Source organism: Carettochelys insculpta, chromosome 18, assembly GCF_033958435.1.
Source record: "Carettochelys insculpta isolate YL-2023 chromosome 18, ASM3395843v1, whole genome shotgun sequence".
NCBI classification, from domain to species: domain Eukaryota; kingdom Metazoa; phylum Chordata; order Testudines; family Carettochelyidae; genus Carettochelys; species Carettochelys insculpta.
Window position 1 is genome coordinate 12,167,904 of NC_134154.1, and position 9,945 is coordinate 12,177,848.

Here is a 9,945-nt window from a genome sequence, read left to right on the forward strand (position 1 = left end):
CCTGTCCTCCAAAGTGTTTGCAACCCCTGCCAGATTGATCAGCCACAAATTTTATAAGCATCCCCCCACTCCATTATCCAAGTCAATAATAAAAATATTGAATTGGACCAGTCCCAGGACCAACCCCTTAAGATATATACTCTCTCAGCTGGACAGTCAATTGTTGACTCTTTGAGTATAGTCTTTCAACCATTTGTGCACTCACCTTATTGTAGCTTCACCTAGGAAACGTTTTCCTAGTTTGTTATTAGAATGTCATGTTAGACTGTTAGAAGCCTTACAAAATTCAAGATATATCACAGCTACTGCTTCCCCCGCATCAATCCACTAAGCCAGTAACTTTCTCAAAGAAGGTTCACAAAAGAATAATTAAATGTATAAGCAGGCTTGGTGAATGCCTGCATCATTATGAGAGTCAAGGCTGCATGGAAAGGACTCTGAAATTAAGAATGAGTTTCCATTATGAGCTCAATTTTGGACACCGGTATAAACCCTCTGAAAACTCATAGCCTCAACATTGGATTAGATCCAGGCCCAAGGCAGAATTTTCTCTGAAATATTTTAAGTAACTTATAATTTGTTCTGATTTATGAGCCCTTAAAATAGAAGTGTTCAACTTAGTTCCAAAAATCTAACTTTTATGGCCACTTTGTGTAACAAAGCCCCCAGAAAGAGATAAAACCTCCTTTATTGGACACCCACAGATGTGTGTCCAAGACGCACATTGTAAGGCAATAAAACAAGCCAACAGCCACATTTCTACAGCAGGGGCTTTCATTGTACCTGAGGTTACTCCAAATGGGTTTTGTGGAACCCAACCAAGCCTGTATTTTATTGTTTTTTAAGAAAAGCATTTGGGTTGTTTAGATCCCAAGAACTCAGTGCACCTGCTCGACAACTGGCAGCCATACCTGCTCAGGAGAAGCTATTAGGATCTATGTGGACATTGAATTGTGAGCTAAGAAAAATTCACAGATGCAGCTGGCCTTGTTGGCTAAGCTGACATTCATCCCACCATACAAACAGCACAAGTAAATGGCAGTTGGGGGATGGGCATCATCTGTCACAGCTGAAGTATGACACAGCAATCCTGGCCTTTTGCAGCCAGAGTCACAGCCTAGGGCAGGGGTCAGCAACCGTTCTGAGGCAGAGAGCTGAAATTTGACCTTTCGGCCTCTATGTAAGGTCCAGGTGCCAGTGATATTTTTTAAAGTCACTAATATTCCTACTTGCCACAGCTTCATTAATAAATAAATGAAGAGGCAGAGCTTTACCGGTTAGGTGGTCGTTGGTAGCACTAGCTGGTCTTTTGTTAATCCACAGGCGGCCTGGCTTTGAGCAAGCTCCTGGCTGCATGGGCAGCGATAAACTCCTGCCTCATGTGCTGATGAAAATTGGCGTGCGAGCCATTCTTGGCATGCGTGCAGGGATTGCTGACCCCTGACCTAGAGGGTGGATAAGCATCTGATGTCTCTCTCTTTCTCTCTCTCTCTCCTCCCTCTGAGGGCATCTGGGCCAAAGAATCCACGCAAATAACGACACAATAATTCGTCTTTCCACACAACCTGGGTTCTCTATGTTGTAAGTTTCCGGTGCACTCTGTAGGCTGTCTCCACCAGCGATTGTGGAAATTGACTTTCCATGTCCTGCCCCATTGATTATTTGCATCATTTGTATTTTTGTAACAAAACAAAATCAAGCATGGCTAAAAGATGACAGGATTGCAGTAGGATGGCTCCTTGTCTTTGATCATCAGCCCAGACCGTCACATCTACCCTGTGCCCGAGCGGATGCCAGGTTCCAAAGAGTATTGTGTGGTAAGGGTCAATTTCCAGACAAAGGCTCTATCTACACTAGCCCGGAAGATCAACCCGCTCAGGGTCACTCTTCCAGGGTTCGATTCACACATCTGGTAGGGACATGCAAAATCGACATATCCGGGGTTAACACCAACCCCTGTACTGCTTATGAGACTGAAGGAGAAGGGAGGTCAACAGGAGAGTTGCTCTTGTCGACCTTCTTCAGTGAGAATGGCCAGGTAAATTGATTGCAGGTACATCGATTCTAGTGTCCCCACCCCTCTTTTGAGAGCCGAGCTGTACAAGCCAGACAGAGCTGAAGCCGAATATTTGGGCCCAATCCTGAAGTCCTTACACTGGCCAAACTTCTGTGCTCTTCACTAAGAGATCTTCCCTAGTAGGGAACGAGCACAAGGTGCAGGACTTGGCCTGCGATCACTCAAATACGGGCATTTCTGAAGTTATAGCCAACCTCTCTGATGTCTTTTCAAGTGGCATATTCTGGAGCTCCGGGAAACCGTCCCCAGCTCCTTCATTGCTGTGCACACACTTTTTGTGGCAGCAACAGGATTTTGTGCGGGAAATGGGCCCTCCCTGCTCATTTGATCTCTATTTGGATTGCAAAGGAACTGTGGTGTGAAGCAGCACACAGCGCCAGTCTCTTGGGAAAGGTATTTCTTGCATTTAAAAAAAAAAAGAAAGCATATTTTACAGACAGATGTCAATTGACAGTTTAGCTCAGAGGTGGGAAGAGAATGCCGGATCTCCTCCATCGTCACAGTGCTGGGTCTTCGGGTAACAACTTGTTTATTTAACAAGCTCCGTTACTAAACTAGACCTTGGATTTCCAGTGGAAGCTAAAACCCCTGAGCAGCCATGTGTATGCTTTGATCATATTTAAAGACAGAATTTGTTGGGAATTTGTGCACTTACCAAGGCTTGGGGCTAGGAAAGGTGAATTCCAAACACTTTGGGGTCTGCAGGGCATTGGTCCAACCCATTTTAACTCCTGTTTTGTCCCATTTGCACAATTGGACAACTTGAGGGTCTGAGAATGCACTGGAGGACTCATCCACTCCAATGATACCGGGTCCTCACCATGGTTCCATTTATAAGGGCCCCAAGATCCAGCCATATGAAACATCCCAGCTGAATTTTGCTGGGTGATCACTAAGGCTATGTCTGCGCAAGGAGAGCTATTTTGTAAACAGCTGCCCCTCATCTATGCAACATGCCCATTATTTTGAAATATTTGTCCACAAAACGGGTGCTTTATTCCAGCATCGGAGGGATGCTTTGAAATAGGGCTTCACTTCGTCATGTGGTACTGTTTATACGCGCCACATGCCAAAATAGCCTGTTTTGAAACTGACTCAAAATAAGCTACACCATTTGCATAGCATAAATGGCATGGCTTATTTTGAGTTTAGGCTGATGTGTAGACATAGCTTAAGGATTTGATCCTTAAGGGGTTGAACAATGACCCTGAAGTGGTTAAACACTCCAGCAGCTCCTTTAATTAATACGCTTACATAGTCCCATGAAACTCATTGTTACAGGTCAAGCAAAAGAGCTTTGCCAGCCTGTGGCCAGACTGCTCAACACCTTGCTGCAGCAAACCTAAATTAAAGTCAGAGCTGTATGCACCCTTCTGAGCCTGCTCTTTTGTACCTATTGTCCCAATATATTCATGCCCCGGCAAAAGTAAATACTAGTTAATGCTTATGTTGTAATGCCTTTCATCTCAGAGGATCCCAACCACTTCACAGAACACTTACAGGGATTCTTTCACTCACTGCGGAAAGGCAGCTGCCTCTGAAGTGGAACACAGCGGCTGCTTGATAGCCTGCAGTAATGCTTCACAGCAGTTTCAGCCAGCAAGAGAAAAGCATCTTTCTCAGTTTGAACGGTCAGGAAAACTTAAGCAGATGAGATGTAATTAGCCAGATGTGAATTTGGCCTAGAGACTGTGACAAGCTCTCCTGCGTTTGAAACAAACACCATTGAATCATGAACAATAACAATAATCAATTAAAAACAGTGAGGAGGGTGTCTACACAGCAAAGTTATTTTGGCCGCTGTTCCACAATAAATTAAAACTTTGCGAGCGTCTACACAGCAAAAACACTACAGACAAGGACGCTGAGGCCCTGGGCAGACATGCCCAAAGGGACCCTGGAAGGCTCTGGGAGAGAAAGGAATAGCATCCTGACGCAGTCTTGGGCCACCCCTTCATTGCAGTTCAAGCGTCAAATTTGGGCTGTACCCTGAACCTGTTTAGCATCTGTGATACGCTGAGGTCTTGGCTCAGGGTAATACACCCGGAGTCAGCAGTGTCCCCCTCCTTCACAGCAGGCCTTTGAAGCAAATCCCCTCCCTCACCTGAGAAATGTCAAGAACAAAGCCATTGGGTCATAGGTGTGTTTGCCGTGGCAGTAGAGCATGTGTGTGATTTTTTTTTTCAGGCTACCACCCAGGTAGAGGCTGGGCTGGGCTGGAATGAGAGCGTTTGTCTCCAGCCCAGGATGAAAAAGCCATGAGACTTGCCCATAACCTGATATGACTTTAGAGTATGAGGGTTGTTTTTATAAAGTCCTCCGGAGCACGCTGTAAACAGAGCACTGATCGAACGGGAGCCGTTCCGCCTGTAGATAAAAGCACATGTGTCCGTTGAAGACACGGAGACCTGGGGGTGGGGGCAGAGGGGAGGATTAGAGGGCTATGGAAAATAAGAGGCTATTTAATATAAATAGGTCTGTGCATTCAGGCAAGCAAAGCACTTGAGATTAAGGCTCAGTCGTACAAATACGCTGTGGGGACGGTGCTGGTCACTGAATACCAGGGAGGGACCCCGATAGTATTTGTTTACAGGAGGACTTTCAGAAATAGACTTAAGCCGTGACAGGTTGGCTGAATAGTGGGTGGGCCGCGTGTGCAGCCCTCCTTCCCCTCAGTGGGCCGCAGCAGCCCGCAGACCACTGGGGTTTCACCTGTGGCCCCCCCAGTCTGCCCCTCCCCCCATTCCTCTCACGCACCAGGGTGCAGAGCCCTGCGCTTACCTGCTTCTCCCCCCTCCCTCACCGCACTTTCAGAGCCGCAAGTGGCCTGTGTCGCGCTCCATCCCTGCTCCTCCCGCTCCCTCCCAGAGCTGGAATGCAGCGAACAGGCTCAGCTGAGGCGATTCAGGGCTCAAAGGTGCTGGGAGGAGGAGCAAGGAATTGTGGGGCTCCAGTGCCTCATTGTGGAAGAGGTGTGTGGGGGAGAGGGGCAGCCAGGGGGGTCCATGGGCTGCAGGAGGAGCCCCGGTGGGCCGCAGGTTGACCACCCCGGACTTAAATGTCTGTCCTATCTCTGTTTTGCATCTTTCCTGCCCAGACTAGAGAGGAAACCACAGAGGAGTTTATAGGCACTGCAGGGGAAGGGACCGCGCTGTACAGACGCACTCCCTGTTCAGGCTCTGCCTTTGTCTTCTGCAGCCGTAGCTCCATTTTCCAGGTGGCTCGACATTTAGCTCCGTAATTTCACTTGACTAAAAAATAATCCCCAGGTAGCTCTTGAAGCTACAAATGTTGGCTCAAGGCTACTTAATGAATCCTGGCAATATTCAGTAGGGCTTGATTCCAGCCTGTGATGGCATGATTTCAGTGGGCTCAATGGAAATAAAGGAGGCAAAATCTAGCCCTGTAAAATTACCCAAGCAGGATCTCCTTTGCTCACTAGTCATGTAAACAAGAGGCTGTAGACTAGGGCCTTTTTGTTATGCTCTCGAGTTTAGAGCCCTCCTAGCATTTCAGAAAAATAGAGACAGGTGCTGGAAATAAAGGGACTCCCATCTAATAGCCAAGCCAAATTCGTCCCGAGGTCACACCCATGACTGGTACAGTCCCACTTTCCTTGGAAGCAGTCAATTGGGTCAAGCAACTAAAAGGAAATTAACTCTGCAGAATTAGTTTACCAAAATGCTCAACCAGCTGCTTAGCTCCCATTGACTTTGATGGACGAGGACACCCAATGGGAACTGGGCCCCTAGCTGCTTGTCCGTGTGCCTTTGATAGATTCCCCCTAAATAGCTGAGCATCACTGTTGCTTCATAGGCATTTTTGCACCGAGGCTCACAGCCCCAGTGCTTTCAAGGGCTGCATTCTAGCTGTGGTCCCTTCATCGACTTGAAGCTGCACCCACTCTGCTGCCCTCTCTCTGGGTGGTGTACCTTGGAGGAGAAAATTTGGCCTGTTGAAGTCAATGATAAAATGCTCCTGGACTGCAACGGGGCCAGGATTGCACCCTAAGGCTTTAAATAATAGTGCTCCAACAGGTGTGGTGTTTCTATCTGTGCTCCCAAGTCACAACAGTGCAGGAGAAGTTCTGCAGGCAAACTGCTGCCAACTTGCAGGTTGCCCTAGGAGCCTTTGCCCGTCTGCTCTGCACTGTCTGCACTCTGTGCTAGAACTGAAGGGCCAAAAACCACAGCGCCGATGATGTCATGCGCTGAGGCTGGATCAGCCATTGGCTGATGTGCCAGACTCACAGCGAATGGAGGAGCAAGTGCAGCCTGATGGGGTTTCCTTGGGCCAGCTGGAGCTGGAGAAGGTGCTTGGTGTGGAATCCTTCGCCTGCAGAGCAGTGCTCTGTGCTGGGTTTGTCTGCTCTTCCTCAGAAGCCCGGGGCTGGGAGTGTGCCAGAGGCAATTTGTTCAGTCTCTTGGAGTGAGCAGCTCCTACAAGGCTCTGCTCCCACAGCTCAGGCCGTGGAAAGGAGCACCACTGGCAGGCTCTTTTCACTGGCTCTCCCCGGCCAGCGGCTGTAACTCCACTGCAGGGCTTGGAGGCAGAAGAGGGGCATTAAAACGATGAAAGCAGGGGGACCAACAGACTTGCTGGGCCCGCGGGTAAGGTGAAAGGGAGCCAACTCTGCACTCCTGGAAGAGGCGGGGCCTCAGGCGGAAGGGGCAGGGCTTGGCCAGTCCTTGCACACTGTGCCAGGTCCTCCTCAGAGCCCCCCAGTCAGTTAAGGGACCACACACATCCTTCCTGAGTCATAGATGAGGCTGCATCTTTACCCTTACATCCAGGCCTGGTTACAGGAGGGGGCAAAGGGGACAGTTGTCCCATGGTCCAGCAATTCAAAAGGGCCCAGGCTCCCAGCTGCCTGCTGCAGTCCCTACTGCAGTACCAGCAGCAGCCAGAGCCCTAGGTCCCTTAATTGTTGTGCGGCTCTGAGAGCTGAGGAGGACCTGGCCAGTGTAGCTGTTCTGTTCTTCCACCTGTGCACGTGTGCCAAAGCACCAAAAGTGACCACAGAATCACAGAATCATAGCGCTGGACAGGACCTCACAAGGTCATCTAGTCCAGCCCCCTGCTTCAAGCAGGATCAACCCCCACTAAGTTATCCCAGCCAGGACCTTGTCCAGCCGGGACTTAAAAACCTCAAGGGATGGAGCATCCACCACCTCTTTAGGCAACGCATTCCAATGCTTCACCACTCTCCCGGTGAAGTAGTTTTTCCTAATAGCCAACCTACTCTTCTTCTGTAACTTCAGACCATTGCTCCTTGTTCTGTGATCTGACACCGGTGAGAACAGTTTCTCACCCTCCCCTTCAGAGCTCCCCTGCAGGAAGTTGAAGGCTGCTATTAAATCACCCCTCAGTCTTCTCTTCTGTAAACTAAACAAGCCCAAATCTCTCAGCTTCTCCTCGTAGGTCTTGTGCTCCAGACTCTTAATCATTTTTGTTGCCATTTTTGTTGGCCAGCAACAGCTTAGTCGTGGTCTGATCTGGGTGGTTAGCACACGTAGGAGGTGAGGGCAGAGTTTAGAAGTTGTTCCCAAAATTTTTGGCATCACGCCCTCCTTTTGATTTTTGAGAAACCCTCACATTCCTCCACCTCTTTTTTACCATGGGCCAGCCACCCCTGCCACCTGTGAGCCGCTTGTCTGAGCTCCTCCACTCCCACAAATCCAGGTACCATCAGCCCCTCACCTAACCCCATCCTCCTCCTCCCCCCACAAAACACACTCACTCACCTTTGCAGGAGGCAGCTAGCTCCACATGGGCCTTCACCAGCAGCCAGCACTGGGTCACCCATGTGAAATGGCAGGGGCTGAGAGCAGGAAGCAAAGGCTGGCTTTTTATTCGGGGGAGGGGAATGGCTGAGGGGAGGGCTGGGTTGCCTCATGCCCCCCTGGAATTGCTTCATGCCCCCGGGGGGGCTTGTCCCCCAGGTTGGGGAAACCATGGTTTAGAACATCTGAGCAGCAAAGGCAAGTGAAACAGGACTGGAAAAAGTGAATAAGGAAAAGTGATTTATGTGTTCCCGTAACATAAGAACTTTTTTTTTTTTGACTTGGTCAGCAGGGATGGTCTGTTCAAACTGCTCCCCAAGATAGGCTGTCCTCCACGGTTACTCAAGATGATCCAGTCGTTCCATGAGGACATGAGAGGAACCATCCAATATGACGGCGCATTATCGGATGCTTTCAGAATCAAGAGCGGCGTCAAACAAGGATGCGTGCTTGCTCCGACATTGCTCGGGATCTTCTTCGCACTCCTCCTGAAACATGCCTTTGGATCTTCAACAGAGGGCATCTTGCTGCACACAAGATCTGATGGGAAACTGTTTAACCTTGCAAGGCTGAAAGCTAAGTCTAAGGTGCGAGAAGTCCTCATCAGAGACATGCTGTTCGCAGACGATGCTGCTGTAGTGTCTCACACAGAAGACCAGCTTCAAAAACTGCTGGATCAGTTCTCCAAAGCGTGCAAGGACTTTGGGCTTACCATCAGCCTAAAGAAGACAAACGTACTCGCTCAGGATGTTGCTGAATCCCCATCAATCAGCATTGACAACTATACATTAGAGGTTGTCCACAAGCTCATTTACCTGGGGTCCACCATCACTGACACCCTGTCATTGGACACTGAGCTAAATAGGAGGATCAGAAAAGTGGCCACAACTCTGTCCAGACTCAGCAAGAGAGTGTGAAATAACAACAAGCTGTACACTCACACCAAAATGCAAGTCTACAGAGCCTGCATCCTCAGCACCCTCCTTTATGGCAGCGAGACTTGGACCCTGTATACCCTCCAGGAAAAGAGGCTGAACGTCTTCCACTTGCGCTGCCTCAGGCGCATCCTTGGAATATCATGGAAGGACAGAGTGACCAACACCGCCGTCCTCGAGCAAGCTGGAATCCCAGCCATGCACACCCTCCTCAGGCAGCGTCGGCTCCGCTGGCTTGGCCACATCCACAGGATGAATGATGGAAGGATTCCAAAAGACATCCTGTATGGTGAGCTAGCCTCTGGCAAAAGACCTCCTGGACGCCCCCAGTTGCGCTACAAAGATGTCTGCAAGAGAGACCTCAGAGAGGTAGACATCGAGCTGGACAACTGGGAAGAACTAGCAGACAACCGCAGCAGATGGAGGCAGGGGTTACACAAGGGCCTTCAGAAGGGCGAGATGAAGATCAGACAGCTAGCAGAGGAGAAGCGAGCGCACAGAAAGCACAATAAGGACTTGCTGGACACCCACTACATCTGCAAGAGATGCAGCAAGGACTGTCACTCTTGTGTGGGTCTTCATAGTCACAACAGACGCTGTAAATGAAGTCCTCAATTGAAACTTTAAAGGGCACGATCCATAGTCTATGCAGACTGAAGGATGCCTACTACTAGAACATAAGAACTTGGCGTCACCAAATGAAATTAATGGGTAGCCGGTTTATAACTAACACAATGAAGTTTTTCTTCAAGCAGCTCTCAGTAGGCCTGTGGAACTCCTTGCCAGGGGCTGTTGTGCAGACCAGGACTTTAACAGGGTTCAAAAAAAGAGTTAGATAAATTCATGGAGATTAGGTCCATCAGTGGCTATTGGCCAGGTTGGGTAGGAATGGTGTCCCTAGCCTCTGCTTGTCAGAGGCTGGAAATGGATGATGGGAGAAAGATCACTTGATGACTGCCTGTGCTGTTCACTCCCTCTGGGGCATCTGGCATTTGCCACTGTCTGAAGACAGAATACTCGTCTAGATGGACCTTTGGTCTGACCCAGTGTGGCTGTTCTTATGTTCTTCTGGTTTTGCTGTTACTGATCTCCTATAAGAACTCTCCAAACTCCTGTGTCCTACAAGCTCTGTTACTGAACTCTTATAAGA

General features: G+C 49.1%; 1 long non-coding RNA gene across 1 annotated transcript in view; it reads left to right on the forward strand.

Annotated features, from left to right (window-relative positions):
- The window catches only part of LOC142022627 (uncharacterized), a 223,218-nt gene extending 214,389 nt beyond the window's left edge, over positions 1-8,829 (forward strand). The window contains exon 4 of the long non-coding RNA XR_012648007.1: positions 8,150-8,829. This is a non-coding gene — a long non-coding RNA (uncharacterized LOC142022627). The remainder of the gene's footprint in view (positions 1-8,149) is intronic.
- Positions 8,830-9,945: the final 1,116 nt, after the last annotated feature.